This window comes from Anser cygnoides, chromosome Z (genome assembly GCF_040182565.1).
Source record: "Anser cygnoides isolate HZ-2024a breed goose chromosome Z, Taihu_goose_T2T_genome, whole genome shotgun sequence".
NCBI lineage: Eukaryota > Metazoa > Chordata > Aves > Anseriformes > Anatidae > Anser > Anser cygnoides.
Window position 1 is genome coordinate 29668674 of NC_089912.1, and position 16972 is coordinate 29685645.

The 16972-nt window shown below is 45.2% G+C and overlaps 1 long non-coding RNA gene across 1 annotated transcript; it reads left to right on the forward strand.

Annotated features, from left to right (window-relative positions):
• The first annotated feature begins 4914 nt into the window (after positions 1 to 4914).
• LOC136789149 (uncharacterized) lies at positions 4915 to 5943 on the forward strand. Its single transcript, XR_010827975.1, has 2 exons — positions 4915 to 4987; positions 5509 to 5943. It is a non-coding gene; the product is annotated as an uncharacterized lncRNA (long non-coding RNA).
• The last annotated feature ends 11029 nt before the right edge of the window (positions 5944 to 16972 follow it).

A 16972-nucleotide genomic window follows, 5' to 3' on the forward strand; every position in this document is an offset into this window, starting at 1 on the left:
TCTGTGGTAGGCAATGGGCATAGCTGAAACACATCTGAAACAAAACTATTACCAGCTCGTACCGTTCCAGACAGACCCTCGATGATATATGGGTCAACCCCTGTGCTGCCAATTGTACAGACCTCCTAGTATTATTTTTTCAAAGGCAGTTAAACTTAATAAGCAATGACCTTTACTGGAACACTGAAGAAAGTCTATTCATCGAAGGCCGCATCTATATTAGGTGTGGAGATGGAGCAATAATGTAGTTTTGCAACAAAGGAGTATTACAGCAAGGAGTATTCGTTATTGGTGCTCTGTGAGTGAATGAATGAAGTGGCCCTGTGGCTGCCACACCTTCTGTGATGATGGTAGCAAGGGAGACCCATGTTCCTGCTGGAGCTCTTTCTAGACTGTGAATTTATCCAAACTGTGTTGTGTTCCCTTGGAGGTATAGCAACAAGCAATGTAGTCCAGTTGGAGAAGATCAGTAGATCAAAGCAGCTAAGGCTAAAGGCCTTACATATTCATCATGTGGTTCCAGCATCTAGGAGCTTTGGACTAGATTCATTTGGAGCCATTGGACAAAAATGCCTGCAAACTTTGATTCAACTCTGTCGGAAGAACAGGTGATTAGTTTGGGTTTTTATATCCCCTTTCGGGGTTGCAATACATTGATCTTGCACCTGAAACAGATCTTTAATTTCTGTTTCTTTAGAGAGAACGTTCATTCATGTAGCACTAATCCTCTGTGAAACTGCAACCGGATGGAGTAAATGTGATTACTGGAGTTTTATTGCAAAACTACATTCTTGCTCCATCCCAGCATCTAATAGAGATGCAGCCTTTGAGGAATAGATTTTCCTTAGTGTTCTAAGAAGAGCTGCATCCAAAGGAACTGGGGTTCTCCTAGGACCACTACAGAAATATTTCTGCTCTCCATAGCTTGTCCAGCACAGGTAGTGTTGGTCAGAGCACAGTTGCCTCTGACACTTGGTGCATGACACTTGACATAGACTCACAGTTTACACTGAGGTCAATCTGAAAATGAGAATCATGTTGGAGATGAGAAGAAGGTGACAGAGATGTACTTAGGGTAAATGAGTAATTTCTGTGCCCATTTCCTCCAAGCTGAATAAGAACAAAGTGAATTAATTTAACAGTTGTCAGTAACTTAGATCACGATAGATTTTATTTCCTAATTGTTCTGACAGTACGTTCTCGTGTCCACTGTGGGTCTGTTCCACTTCCTAGAGCAGTCAAGCTGGATTCTGCATTTGTCAGCAGAATTTTCCATAAACTTCTCCTGAGTGCAGTCTACATGGATAGAATATAAAGCGTGTTTAACTTCCTCCATCCAGCCAAATGAAGAAGTATTTTATGTTAAAGGACTAAGCATCTTTTTTTTTTTTTTTTTTTTTCTGGGTGGGGTGGGGGTGGGGCTTGGGGGTGGTGGGTTCTTTTTTTCTAGACCTTACAAAATAGATCATGGCAACGTTCTATTGAAAAATATGACAACAGTTATCTTAAGAAACAAAAACGTATAGCAGCTAAGTGTAGTAACCAGTGAAAAGCTTTTTGCCAGTCGAACTTGAACCAAAAGAGGTGGGAGAATTCTGCAGAAAGCAAATAAAGACAGGGAATCAGGGTGTCTCAGTCAATCAGATGTGATGGAAAGCCAGCAAAAGAGCGAGAGCTTTTTTCATCTGCTGTAATAAAAATGATAAGAAAATCTGTTTAATATAAAACAAATTCAATTCAGATTATCAAGCTGGGGACTGGTCTGTGTGAGAATGATACAGAATCTGTGTTAGCTATTTTAAAGAAAAAGTTAAATAAGTCTGGGTTGCTGTGATATCATTGACGCTGTCTGAAGAAAGTTATTGACCAGGAGGTTTCTTAAGCTTTTCACGGGTGTCTTAGGAAGAAAAGAAATGAAAAACGGAGGGAAGTGAGAGCAGGAAGGCTTATACAATGTCGAAAAACTGAATATCCCGGGATAAATGCTTAGTTCTACAGAGAATGTATACTAATGCTTAGTTCTACCAGAGCAACTGGCCAAAAGGAAAAGGCTTTTTTTTTTTTTTTTTTTTTTTTTTTTTTTTTTTGCAGTGCTCAAGATTGGAATTGGGGAAAAAATGATGGGAATCCATCCGTTTTTCTACTTACCCAATTTGCTTAGGCTCTTCTTAGGAAGGGACGTGCTGGAAAAATTGGATGCAAAAGTTTCTTTGGAACAAGGGAAAATGGAAATCAAAGTAACATCTTAAGCTCTGAAGTCTATGTATCCGTGGCGAGTCCAGAGAAAGCTCCAGATAGGACTCCCTGCAACTGTTGGTGCGCAAGTTAGGTGGAGCTATCCCCCTTGTGCCCGGCGTGGGTGCGCAGCGCCGAATAAACAGACCTGCTTTATAACCATTCTGAGGTTCTAGATAGAGTCTGATTTCCGCAAGTCAGTAGCTGACCAGTGCTGTAGAGCTCAGAACAGATGTCACCAACAGACTTCATGTGACTGATCAGGGAATTTGATTAGCTAATACGACTGATTAGCTCTAACTACCAGGACTAAAAGTTTGGTATTTCTGGAGAATATCGTGTAGACGAAGGAGTGTTCAAATGATGATGTACTAGTTTTGAAGTCTACAAGTATATTCTAGCAAACTTTTTAAGAATAAATTCCATGCTAGGCCAATTGTAATGAAATTTTTCTATTATTTCTACAAAGCTGTCTCAGTTTGAAACCTTGAGACAGTTCAGTGTTGGGTAGTCATCTGTCTCAAAACGCTGAGAAGATGGGGCTGCATTCATTTGCAAACTGGCTGTCATAAAGGCCTTAAACTTTGCATTATGTTGAGGCAGTGGTGATCTCAGCCTTCTTGTATTTGTCTGAGTAATGTAGCTCCCAAAAGAGATCCCAAGGTCCAGAAAAGACATGGAAATAATTGGTGGCTTGTAAGGAAAAATCATATTCCATCACACAGCAACACCAGAGCTGTCTGTAGAGTTTAGAAGTCAGCTGAAGTTATTTATGTTTCATCTGAAGGGAGTAAGACAAGAGCAGTTAATATAAAAGAATGCATGTCTGACAATCATACAAGCGGATGGGAGCCTGTTTTATCTGGGTCTGTGGATTTTCTATCTGTATGCTGTTGAGGAGATTGTCAGAATTCTGATTAGAGAATAAGGAACCTACAGAAAGTGCAGTACGCAAATGCTGGAGAGCACGGGTCAAAGTTTTACGCTTCCTGGGACTGCCTAGCATATTAAGAGGTCTAGGGAAAAAATGGCTGTGGTTCAACATTAATAGCACATTGACAAGTGTGATTTAAACCTATCCACATCTAAATCAGTCAGCCCTACTGAAATCTTCAAATACTTAAGAGGTAACCCGTAGCCAATGGTGTCAAAAAGTGCTGTGAGATTTGAGAAAGTAACCTGCATTTCTCTCCCATAACAGTTTTGTCCTTGTGTGAGAAGCAAGTGAGGGATTTTGCTGCCCTTGTGTCTTTTGTTTAACCTCTATCAGCACCACAGGTAGTGAACTGCTACTGTCTTAACTAAATGTTACATCTTTGAGAAACAAATTAGATGGCAAATAATCTGTTAAGAGCTGACTGCCTTCTTCCCCCCAGACAGCTGAGATGCACCTCTTTTTCCCTCTCCCAAGCATTTGCTGCTTTGCACTTCCTTTTCTTTCATTGGAGAGTCAGATAAATCGGTTGCTTTGCACTAGTATATGTTCCTTGGAAAGCCGCTTAAACTCTTTTCAAACACTGCACTACCTATAAATTGATTGCTTCCTCTAAGTGGCACTTCTGCTCTAGCTGGATCCTCTAAATCCCATTTTACTGCTTCTGCTTACTAAGCAGGTGAGAGAAACTTTCATAACTGGTGAGCAGAGAAAAAGGAGCTGTTTACAGTGTAAGAGATAATGACAGATCATTCAGAGAGCTTTGAAATAGCCCTTGGGGATGCTTAGTCCAGAGGACCAGAGTAAATCTGTCTAAAGTACACCATGGAATCACTCTGAATTACTTCCTAACAGAAGCCTGTCCTTACTGTGTCTGCTCTAGCTTCAGCTGGTTTCAGTGTTCTTCTTCACCTAATACTTCAATTAAGAGTTCTAAAGGAAGATGGAAAGATGGAGAAATATCTAAATCACGCATGAAAAGTGCTTTGAGAACTTTGGTCATTAGCCCCATAAAGCATCAAAGTGCTGTCCTATGAAGCAAATGCTTTATTCTCTTGATATCTAAGGAGGTAAATAAATCCAATGTTGTAACATTCAGGATTGGTTAGAAAAGTAAACCTTGAAAACAAGTAAAGGAGAAGACCAAGTAAGCAATTGCAGTGCCTGTGGGGTAACTGCAGGGTTAGGCAAAGAACTATTGTGCAATGCAATCTTGTTATAAAAGAAGTATTAAGTGAATTTTTACTGTTTTATTTCTTGAGTGTTCTATTTGAAAGGGAGTGAATCTATCAGGATTAGCTCTTTAGTTTAGAAATGTAATGAAAATTAGCTTCTCTTTCCTTTTGAGTTCACCCCTTTTTATAGGATTTTATAATCGAGTAAGTAGGTATTTTTTTAAAACAGAGTAAAAGCGGGTAATTATGTGCACAATTATTTTTAAAATACAGTAACAATAGCAAGGATGAGACGAAAGGTATTTATACACTATTATACTGTCACGGTATGTCCCATACATTAGTAACAGTCAGAGATTCATGTTAGTGAACAAAAGATGTCTTTAAATAAGTAAATAAATAAATAAATAACTATGCATATAGGTAGATAGCTTGACAGATAGATAGACAGACAGACAGGCACCTAAGAAACTGCTGTGAAGCTTCTTGCTCTCTTTTCTACAAGTTAAAGTGAATACAGCATCAGGGTGTGTTACAAACATTACAAGCATTACCTTCAATCCACCACAGGTACACACGAGAGGTCAGTCTGCAGGTTGTGAAGGCAAAGAAACTGCTCTGGTTTGATGTGAAGAACCAAGACGTAAGTTGCTGTCAGAGAAAAGATGCTGTCAAAGTGCGTCACGTCTATGCTAGGGCATCTCTGCCACCATCTGTAGTGCATCTATATGCACCTATACTGGAGCATCTCTGCTTATCCAGTCTGGGTGATCTTAGGAGCATTCTGAAGCCCCAGAGGAGGGTCTGTTTGTCTTTTCTGCTTTTATAGCCAGTGAAAATTCTTCTAATTTTACACAGAGTGGATGAAAAACACTAAGTGTACTTCCAATCTTCACAGCTTCTAAGCAAGTGGAGATGAGGTTGTGGAATAAGCAAATAAAGTGTTGATCTGGAAGCAGCCTAAAGATTGTCTTTAACCAGGGCCTTGCATTCTTCATTTTTATACCATTACTTGCCTTCAAGTGCATGATCATTATTTTATTAACTTTCTACTGCTACAGAAATGCACCTGAGTCTTTCACAAAACTTACGGGTGGTAATTGGAAATATTCATCAGCATTCTCTATTTCCTTCTTCATCTCAATTCTCTTCTGGCCTGTGAAGCTCTTCAGATCAGAGATGAAGATCAGCTATAATACGGCGTTTTGGAGACTGCAAAGGAAAAGAAGAATCATCCTGAAAACTCTTTTCAGCCTCACGTGCAATCATCAAAGAAAAGAATACCAAAAGAATACCGCTTTATCACGGTAAGCATAAATTTGAGCATAGGTCTCCTATAAGTGAAGCGAGGTTAAACAGGTTCCAAAGAAGGTGAAGGAGCACACCCAAAATCATTTCCATAAAACCGTGTTTTCAAACAAATGGTTTAAAGATTTAGATTTTCTTATAGGTGAAGAATGAAAATATACAATAAAACAAAAAATTACCAGGACATACAGTTTTCTTCTAGCTTGCTTTGCTTCATTCAGAATCTGAGTCTTGGGTCACAGTCAGGGAGCAGCATTATACAGAAATGCCAAAGCCTCCCCAAGCTTGTTCTATCTTCATCAACAGGGCTTTGATACTGCTGCCTCCTCAGCAACGTCGGCAATTTAGTAGGAAAGTTGGTGTCCACCAGGTCAAATTAGGAAGAGGAAATCCCTCTTGCTGCAACTTCACACTCACAGCAGAGTTGGCAGGACAGAGCGATGGACAGAGAAGTATCTATGAGAGTGTTAGAAAACAGACTTTAGAGCAGATTTCCATCAACCCAGGAAAAATTACTTGCTCATCCCTTCAAACTAAACTCTAAGTAGAAGTTGGTGATCCCAAGCTGCATTCCTGACATCTATGCTGCAAAGTCATCCAATGTGACATGTTACTATACCAGCCTGTTAGGAAGACAAACAAGAGTTTTGAGTTTATGATGTTTGTTTAGAATTAAGCTCAAAGCGTTAGTCCTTTGATATGTTTTTGTCTGCAAGTGTTTTCACTGTTTCCCAGACAATGTCTCCAGCAAGCTAGCTGCTTGTTTCATTTGGCCAGATATTTGGCCATATCTGGCCAGATATTTGCCTTCTTAGTCAATAACCAAATCTGTCAAGTTAAGAGCATGTAATTAAGGAGAAGGAAATCCTTTTATTTTGATCTGAGGTCACTTTTTTGTTTGTTGTTTTTTTGTTTTTTTCTTTCTAGACCAAGAATGAATCACGGAGAACCAGCAAAACTGAGGTGAAAAATTAAATGAAAAATGTTAAGGTCAGGCAGCTTGCTCACTGCAAGTGCTAATCTGGAAGCAGATGGAGTGCATCTTCATACACAACATCCTGAGACACTCAACAGGTCAGCCCATTTGATGAAGTACATTGCTGTCCTGAATTTTAATGTGACAGGGGTACTTTTAAGTCTCTTGTTTATGCTTTAGTACTTGAGGCGTATGGCAGGAGCACAGCACACTCTTATTTGTCCACCCTTATTTGTTGATCGTATGTAGGAAAAAGAGAACGTGCTGAGGCCCTCACCCATACATTGCATCTGTCACTCTGTGCAGCTACATCACTGAGCACAAGTACCAAACTTAACGCTTGAGAAAGGACTTTACACAAACTACAGAATACTAAAACGAAGCATTCACAATAAAAACACATTTTTTGCCTCAGCCAAGCATCAAACCACTTACAGAAGGGCATGGGCCCTCTCTATGCACCTCAAGGTGGGATCCACAAATCCTCACGTGGTTTCATCACATCCAGCACGCTTCTCTGTCCCTCCTAGCTAAACTTGCACAGAGGCAGCTGCTCCCAAATTGCCGTGGTGACATCACTCAGTTCTGTTTCTGAAGTCATCACCGTAGGCGCCTTGCGATGACAACAGAACACTCTCTGTTGCTAATGCGTATGTCTCAGAAACAATTAGAGAAGTGCCACTATCCCCAAGTTGACTTTAATTAGAGTAGTTCCAAAATTATTCTCTGCTACCATACATCCGTGGAAGGTGTGGGATAAATCTTGTCCTTCAGCAAGGATTACAGACAAAAGGAGCTTGATTGTGATACGTTCCCCTTACTTCCAGAGCTGTTGACTTTTTATTTCCGTGTAAGAAAAAAGAAGGTGAAATCAACAATTCTCTTCCTCCGAGTTGGGAATATGAAATAAGCCCAATTATCCAGGAAGCCTTAAAAAGGAAACTATATTTTTCCTTGTTAAACACCTTGTTTCTTCTGAAAAATTTTCCAGTACTTTGCGGCTGCGGTGGTTTTAATCGGGTGGGCAGCCGAGTTCCACCACGGCCACTCTCTCACTCCCCCTCCTCAAAGAGAAAGGGGGAGAAAATGCGATGCAAAGGGCTCAAGGGTTGAGATAAGGACGGGGCGATAGCCCCCTGCCCCTGCTCCACGTGGGGTCCCTCCCACGGGGTGCCGTCCTTCCCGAACTGAGCCTGCGGGGGCTGCCCGCAGGCAGCAGTCCTTCAAGAACAGCTCCCACACGGCTCCGTACCACGGGGTCCATCCATCCCCCAGGAGCAAACTGCTCCAGCACGGGTACCCCCCGGGTGGGCGGCAGCTCCCCCCTCAGACCCCCTGCTCCTCCGTGGGCTCCTCTCCACGGGCTGCAGCTCCGGCCCGGGGCCTGCTCCTGCGGGGCCTCTCCATGGGCCGCAGGCGCCTCCTCCAGGCCACATCCACCTGCTCCACCGGGGGCTCCTCCACGTGGCTGCAGCGTGGAGATCTGCTCCGTGTGGGACCCATGGGCTGCAGGGGGACAGCCTGCTCCACCAGGGGCCTCTTCACATGCTGCAGGGGACTTCTGCTCTGGCACCCGGAGCACCTGTCCCCCTCCTTCTTCGCTGATGTAAGTGCCTGCAAGGCTGTTTCTCACTCCTCTCTCTCTCCCTGTGAAGCAGCCTTTTTTGTTATTTTTTTTCCCACTTCCTTAAATAATGCTCTCACAGAGGTGCAAACAACATAGGTTATTGGCTCGGCTCTGGTCAGCAGCAGGGCCCTTATGTGACATGGGGCAGCTTCTAGATTCTTCTTACAGAAGCCACCCCTATGGCCCCCTGCTACTGAAACCTTGCCACATAAACCCACCAGAGCAACCCTTTTGGTGAAGAAATTTTTCCTAATAACCAACCTAAACCTCCCCTGGCGCAACTTAAGGGTTTTTGCTCTTGTCTTGTCACGTGGGGCTTGGGAGAAGAGAACGATTCCCACCTCCCTGGAGCCTCCTTTAAGGTTCCTGTAGAGCAAAATAAAGTCTCAGCTAAAATTCTTGGAACAGAATAACAGAAAATCTCGCTGCGTTACACCAGAAGTACGTTTTTGCCAGTTAAAATAAAATAAAATATTAACAGTATACGTATACCTTTTTTTTTTTTTTTTACATACGGTAACAATAATAATGGTAATGGTAATAATAACCATAGCAATGCAAACTACCGTTCATACTACATTGTTTTTCTTTATGTTATTTCTCAGTGTCTGAGAAGATCTCAATTGTTGGATTTGGAACAGTTGGTGTATTATAGCATTAAGTACTAATTGCTTTCCCACTCAGTAATTTGTCTAACGTGGGAGAAGCTGAAGAAGTGAGGTCTTCACCAAGACAATAAGCTAACTGTGAAACAACACAACTGACTCTTGCACGTGTGATAAAACTGTTTCACTCTGTTGAGAGTGTCCCTGATCTCCCTTGTGGCTTCCCTTGTGGCTGTAATGACCATTACTGAGGTATAGATTCAGTCTCCCTAAGCCCGCTGTCCATAATAAAACAGAAGAAATCCGTGTGTGCTTGACAGAAGCACGAATGATGTATTTTGTTAGAATTTAGAGATTTTTGAGGAAATGGGAGCCTCCAAAATACCGACTGGTTCAGAAGAAATGAACCTGATCTTGCGAGAGCAGTCACTTGTGCTGGATCATGAAGAATGCTATCAGAGCAAACCTGGCTTCACTCCATTGTTTTAGTTATTGCTGAGAAGGGCTTGCACAGTTTTAAGGCCTTTTCCATTTTTTTTAAATTTTTTTTTTCACATTGCCCTGCCAGTGAGGAGGCTGTGGTTGCAAAAAAGCTGGGAGGCAACACAGCCAGGACATCTGAGCCAAACTGGCCAAAGGGATATTCCCTACCATATAGAATCATAGACCGGTTTAGGATGGAAGGAATCTTAAAGATCATCAAGTTCCAATCCCCCTGCCATGGGCAGGAACACCTCCCACCAGACGAGGTTGCTCAATGCCCCATCTGTCCTAGCCTTGGACACTTCCAGGAATGGGGCATCCACAGCTTCTTTGGGCGACCTCTTCCAGTGTCTCCTCACCCTCATAGTAAAAATCTCTTCCTTACCTGAGTCTATCCTCAGCCTGTCTTCACAGGAGAGGTACTCCATACCTCTGATGATCATTTTTGTGGCTCTGCTCTGGACCAACTGCAGGTCCAGGTCTCTCTTGTGCTGGGAGCCCTGCTACTCCATGCCCCGGACTCTGGAGGGCAGAGCAGAGGGGGACAATCACCTCTCTCGCCCTGCTGGCCACTCTGCTTTTGATGCAGCCCAGGATACAGTTGGATTTCTGGGTTGCAAGTGCATATTGCTGGCTCCTGTTGAGCTTCTCATCGACCAGTACCCCCAAGTCCTTCTCCACAGGGCTGCTTTCAAGGTATTTCTCACCTAGTCTGTACTGGTGTTTCAGAGAGCCCCTCTGCTCATGCATTAGATTGGGAGGCTGGGCATCTGGTTTGGATTGTTGGAACCCCTAACTCCAAGAAGAATTAAAATTGAGCGTTGGACATGTAGAACAGTAAAGAGGCATTTTCTCCTGCTTCTGTGGTATCACAGTATCACAGTATCACAGATTTCTAGGTTGGAAGAGACCTCAAGATCATCGAGTCCAACCTCCGACCTAACACTAAGTACTCCACTAAACCATATCGCTAAGCTCTACATCTAAACGTCTTTTAAAGACCTCCAGGGATGGTGACTCCACCACCTCCCTGGGCAGCCCATTCCAATGCTTAATAACCCTTTCGGTAAAGAAGTACTTCCTAACATCCAACCTAAAACTCCCCTGTCGCAACTTTCGCCCATTCCCCCTCGTCCTGTCACCAGGCACGTAGGAGAACAGACCAACCCCCACCTCTTTACAGCCTCCTTTAAGGTAACTGTAGAGAGTGATAAGGTCGCCCCTGAGCCTCCTCTTCTCCAGGCTGAACAAGCCCAGCTCCCTCAGCCGCTCCTCGTAAGACTTGTTCTCCAGACCCCTCACCAGCTTGGTCGCCATTCTCTGGACTCGCTCGAGCACGTCCATGTCCTTCCTGTAGCGAGGGGCCCAAAACTGAACACAGTACTCGAGGTGCGGCCTCACCAGAGCCGAGTACAGGGGCACAATCACTTCCCTAGACCTGCTGGCCACACTGCTTCTTACGCAGGCCAGGATGCTGTTGGCCTTCTTGGCCACCTGGGCACACTGCTGGCTCATATTCAGCCGACTATCAACCAATACTCCCAGGTCCTTCTCTGCCAGGCAGCTTTCCAGCCACTCATCTCCCAGCCTGTAGCTCTGCTTGGGGTTGTTGTGCCCCAGGTGCAGGACCCGGCACTTGGCCTTGTTGAACTTCATACAGTTGACCTCAGCCCATCGCTCCAGCCTATCCAGATCCTCCTGCAGAGCCTTCCTGCCCTCGAGCAGATCGACACACGCACTTAGCTTGGTGTCATCTGCAAACTTACTGAGGGTGCACTGGACGCCCTCATCCAGATCATCGATAAAGATATTAAAGAGGACCGGCCCCAGTACCGAGCCCTGGGGGACACCACTAGTGACCGGCCTCCAACCAGATTTGACTCCATTCACCACAACTCTCTGGGCCCGGCTATCCAGCCAGTTTCTAACCCAGCGAAGCGTACGCCAGTCCAAGCCCCGAGCAGCCAGTTTCTTGAGGAGAATGTTGTGGGGAACTGTGTCAAAAGCCTTACTGAGGTCAAGGTAAACCACATCCACAGCCTTTCCCTCATCCACCAAGCGCGTCACTTGGTCATAGAAGGAGATCAGGTTCGTCAAGCAGGACCTGCCTTTCATAAACCCATGCTGACTGGGCCTGATCGCCTGCTTACCCTGCAAGTGCCGCGTGATGACCCTCAAGATAATCTGCTCCATGAGCTTCCCCGGCACTGAGGTCAAACTGACAGGCCTATAGTTCCCCGGGTCTGCCCTCCGGCCCTTCTTATAGATGGGCGTCACATTGGCTAGCCGCCAGTCAACTGGGACCTCCCCCGATAGCCAGGACTGCCGATAAATGATGGTAAGCGGCTCGGCCAGCTCCTCCGCCAGTTCTTTCAGTACCCTCGGGTGCATCCCATCCAGCCCCATCGACTTGCGCACATCCAAGCTCCGTAGCAGGTCGCCAACCATTTCCTCATGGATAGCGAAGGCCACATCCTGTTCCCCATCCCCTTCCACCAGCTCAAGGCACTGGGTATCCAGAGAACAACCGGTGTTGCCGCTAAAGACTGAGGCAAAGGCGGCATTAAGCACCTCAGCCTTTTCCTCATCCTTAGTAACTAGGTTTCCCCTCGCATCCAGTAAAGGATGGAGATTCTCCTTAGTCCTCCGTTTCGCGCTGATATATTTGTAAAAGGATTTTTTGTTGTCTTTAACGGCAGTAGCCAGGTTGAGCTCCAGATGAGCTTTGGCCTTTCTAATTTTCTCCCTGCACAGCCTCGCTACATCCTTGTAGTCCTCCTCAGTGGCCCGCCCTTTTTTCCAAAGATTATAAACCCTCTTTTTTCTGCTAAGCACAAGCCACAACTCTCTGTTGAGCCAGGCCGGTCTTCTTCCATGCCGGCTCGTCTTTGGACACATGGGGACGGACCGCTCCTGTGCCATCACGATTTCCTTCTTGAGGAGCGCCCAGCCTTCCTGGACTCCTCTGCCCTTCAGAACCGCCTCCCAAGGGACTCGGCCAACCAGCGTCCTGAGCAGCTCAAAGTCAGCCCTCCGGAAGTCCAATACAGCAGTTTTACTGGTCCCCTTCCTGGCCTCGCCAAGAATAGAGAACTCTACCATTTCGTGGTCACTCTGCCCAAGACAGTTTCCGACCACCACATCTCCCACCAGTCCTTCTCTGTTTGTGAAGAGAAGGTCTAGCGTGGCACCACCCCTGGTAGGTTCGCTGACCAGCTGCGTAAGGAAGCTATCTCCCACGCTCTCCAGAAACCTCCTAGACTGCTTTCTCTGTGCCGTGTTGTGTTTCCAGGATATGTCCGGGAAGTTGAAGTCCCCCACGAGGACAAGCGCCGACGATTTTGCAACTTCTGTCAGTTGCCTATAAAACTCCTCATCCGTCTCCTCATCCTGGTTCGGCGGCCTATAACAGACCCCGCCCAGGAAGTTAGCCTTGCCGGCCTTCCCGCGGATCCTAACCCACAGGGATTCAACCTTATCATTCCCAGCCTGGAGTTCCACAACATCAACATCAAAAGATTCTCTAATGTAGAGAGCCACGCCACCACCCCCTCTGTGCTGCCTGTCCCTCCTGAAGAGCCGATAGCCAGGCATTGCAGCACTCCAGTCGTGGGAGCGGTCCCACCACGTCTCCGTGATGGCAACCAAGTCGTAGCCTGCCTGCTGCACAATGGCTTCCAGCTCCTCCTGTTTGTTACCCATGCTGCGTGCATTAGTGTAGATGCACTTCAGCTGGGCCATCGCCTTCTTCCCCGGCCTAGCCATTGTTTCCCCCGGCACAGCTCCAACAAGCCTTGTTTGAGCCCCGTCCTCCTTCTTACCTAGTTTAAAGCGCTCTCTATGAGTCCCGCCAGCTCCTGGCCTAGGATCCGTTTTCCCCTTGGAGATAGGGACCCGTCTGGGGCCATCAGGCCGGGTGCCGAGTAAAGCTCCCCATGGTGAAAAAACCCAAAATTTTTGTGCTGGCACCAGCCTCTGAGCCACCTATTAACCACGCGAGCTTTCCATGTCCTCTCCGTGCCTCTCCCTTCCCCCGTAGGGATGGACGAAAACACCACCTGCACTCCCGCTCCCTCCACCAATCGTCCCAGCCCCCTATAGTCCTGTTTGATAGCCTTGAGGCTTCTCTTTTCAACATCGTCACTGCCAGCCTGGACTATCAAAAGGGGGTAATAGTCAGAGGGGCGAACCAGGTTTGGAAGCTTCCTGGTAATGTCTCTGACCCTGGCCCCAGGGAGGCAGCAGACTTCCCTACGTGTGGGGTCAGGCCGACAAATAGGGCCCTCCGTTCCCCTGAGGAGGGAGTCGCCCACAACAATCACCCTTCTTTCTTTCTTGGTGGAGGCAGTCCTGAGGCGTGGAGTCAACTTCCTCACCTCAGGCATCCTCCTGGGTAGGCTTCCTACCTCATCCTCACCCACCGGTCTCTCCAGCTCCAGGGCCTCAAACCTATTGTTCAAGGGCACCTGAGAAGGCGGCACCGGAAGGGGAGGGCATCTCCTGCGAGGTCGAGAAGGGACCTGTCTCCATTCCTCCTCAACTCGCAGGTCCCCTCCCTCTGCCCGATGGCGACAGGGCAGGGGGTCCACCCCGCTTTGGAGCGTCTCACCCTGGTCCCTCTCCCTCCGGTCCTGCAGGGAGTCGCAATGGGCATAGCTGAAACACATCTGAAACAAAACTATTACCAGCTCGTACCGTTCCAGACAGACCCTCGATGATATATGGGTCAACCCCTGTGCTGCCAATTGTACAGACCTCCTAGTATTATTTTTTCAAAGGCAGTTAAACTTAATAAGCAATGACTTTTACTGGAACACTGAAGAAAGTCTATTCATCGAAGGCCGCATCTATATTAGGTGTGGAGATGGAGCAATAATGTAGTTTTGCAACAAAGGAGTATTACAGCAAGGAGTATTTGTTATTGGTGCTCTGTGAGTGAATGAATGAAGTGGCCCTGTGGCTGCCACACCTTCTGTGATGGTGGTAGCAAGGAAGACCCATGTTCCTGCTGGAGCTCTTTCTAGACTGTGAATTTATCCAAACTGTGTTGTGTTCCCTTGGAGGTATAGCAACAAGCAATGTAGTCCAGTTGGAGAAGATCAGTAGATCAAAGCAGCTAAGGCTAAAGGCCTTACATATTCATCATGTGGTTCCAGCATCTAGGAGCTTTGGACTAGATTCATTTGGAGCCATTGGACAAAAATGCCTGCAAACTTTGATTCAACTCTATCGGAAGAACAGGTGATTAGTTTGGGTTTTTATATCCCCTTTCGGGGTTGCAATACATTGATCTTGCACCTGAAACAGATCTTTAATTTCTGTTTCTTTAGAGAGAACGTTCATTCATGTAGCACTAATCCTCTGTGAAACTGCAACCGGATGGAGTAAATGTGATTACTGGAGTTTTATTGCAAAACTACATTCTTGCTCCATCCCAGCATCTAATAGAGATGCAGCCTTTGAGGAATAGATTTTCCTTAGTGTTCTAAGAAGAGCTGCATCCAAAGGAACTGGGGTTCTCCTAGGACCACTACAGAAATATTTCTGCTCTCCATAGCTTGTCCAGCACAGGTAGTGTTGGTCAGAGCACAGTTGCCTCTGACACTTGGTGCATGACACTTGACATAGACTCACAGTTTACACTGAGGTCAATCTGAAAATGAGAATCATGTTGGAGATGAGAAGAAGGTGACAGAGATGTACTTAGGGTAAATGAGTAATTTCTGTGCCCATTTCCTCCAAGCTGAATAAGAACAAAGTGAATTAATTTAACAGTTGTCAGTAACTTAGATCACGATAGATTTTATTTCCTAATTGTTCTGACAGTACGTTCTCGTGTCCACTGTGGGTCTGTTCCACTTCCTAGAGCAGTCAAGCTGGATTCTGCATTTGTCAGCAGAATTTTCCATAAACTTCTCCTGAGTGCAGTCTACATGGATAGAATATAAAGCGTGTTTAACTTCCTCCATCCAGCCAAATGAAGAAGTATTTTATGTTAAAGGACTAAGCATCTTTTTTTTTTTTTTTTTTTTTCTGGGTGGGGTGGGGGTGGGGCTTGGGGGTGGTGGGTTCTTTTTTTCTAGACCTTACAAAATAGATCATGGCAACGTTCTATTGAAAAATATGACAACAGTTATCTTACGAAACAAAAACGTATAGCAGCTAAGTGTAGTAACCAGTGAAAAGCTTTTTGCCAGTCGAACTTGAACCAAAAGAGGTGGGAGAATTCTGCAGAAAGCAAATAAAGACAGGGAATCAGGGTGTCTCAGTCAATCAGATGTGATGGAAAGCCAGCAAAAGAGTGAGCGCTTTTTTCATCTGCTGTAATAAAAATGATAAGAAAATCTGTTTAATATAAAACAAATTCAATTCAGATGATCAAGCTGGGGACTGGTCTGCGTGAGAATGATACAGAATCTGTGTTAGCTATTTTAAAGAAAAAGTTAAATAAGTCTGGGTTGCTGTGATATCATTGACGCTGTCTGAAGAAAGTTATTGACCAGGAGGTTTCTTAAGTTTTTCACGGGTGTCTTAGGAAGAAAAGAAATGAAAAATGGAGGGAAGTGAGAGCAGGAAGGCTTATACAGTGTCGAAAAACTGAATATCCCGGGATAAATGCTTAGTTCTACAGACAAAATGAGGTTTCCATGCAGGGGAATTGTTTTCCTGAATTTTCTGTAAGAGTTTCCCAGTGACTAAGGAAATCAATGGGAAAGGACTCACTTGAGAATGCACTTTGTTCTTACAGGTCCCATTTCAATACATACTATGATACGTCCAGAGGTAAATCTGCTTCATCGTCATTTGGTTTACTTTCCTGTGAGTCTGATCAATGGAGACACAGGACAGCCATGCACAGCAGTCCTCTCAGGTAAGAAAGCGTTCTCCTTCCAACAGGGATGTTAGAGTGAGCTCTGCAGGGAGATGGGGAACAAAGTAAAGGATGGTGATTCGTAGGTCTTAGCTAGCCCAATTGTGTCTTAGAAACTGAAGTAGAAGATTCTGAGATCGATAAGCAATTAATTGAAGATGTAAATGGAAAGTGTTACCTACATGTTTAACAGAAATAGGTGGGACGTTTGGGAAGAAGATTGGGAGAAGGCGGTAAAAACGTGCAATAAAAGGTTTGGGTGGAAATTGAAACAAGGGACAGTAACTAATAAGGAATAGAAATGATAAAAAAGGCGGGATAGGAAATCAAGGAAATGGGCAATACCCAGAAAAAAGCCGTTTTAAAGAAAAGCCCCCTTGGGTGAATACTGGCACATTGGAAGGATATTGTCGGAAGTGGGGGCACAGAAAGCAAGAGGACTCTCCTGAAGCATTGCAGTCAAGGGTGGCCACTATACAAGCTTGAGGATGGAGCTAAATGGCCACTTTATGGATGAATCAGCTAGAACGCCATCCTGCAATTAGTGTTGTTTTTGAGGAGAGAACGAAAATGGGATGAAATGTTGTATACTGATATGCTGTTTCAGCATCCTGGAGGCAAAAAGATATGGAATTAAGTTGGCCCCTAACTGAGCCTTTGGTGAAAGTACAGGCTGGAGAAAGATCAAAAGAAGCGTTAACAGGGTTATTGAAGGTGCTAAAGGTGTGGCATGTAGTATTTGACAAAGCTGTTTGAAG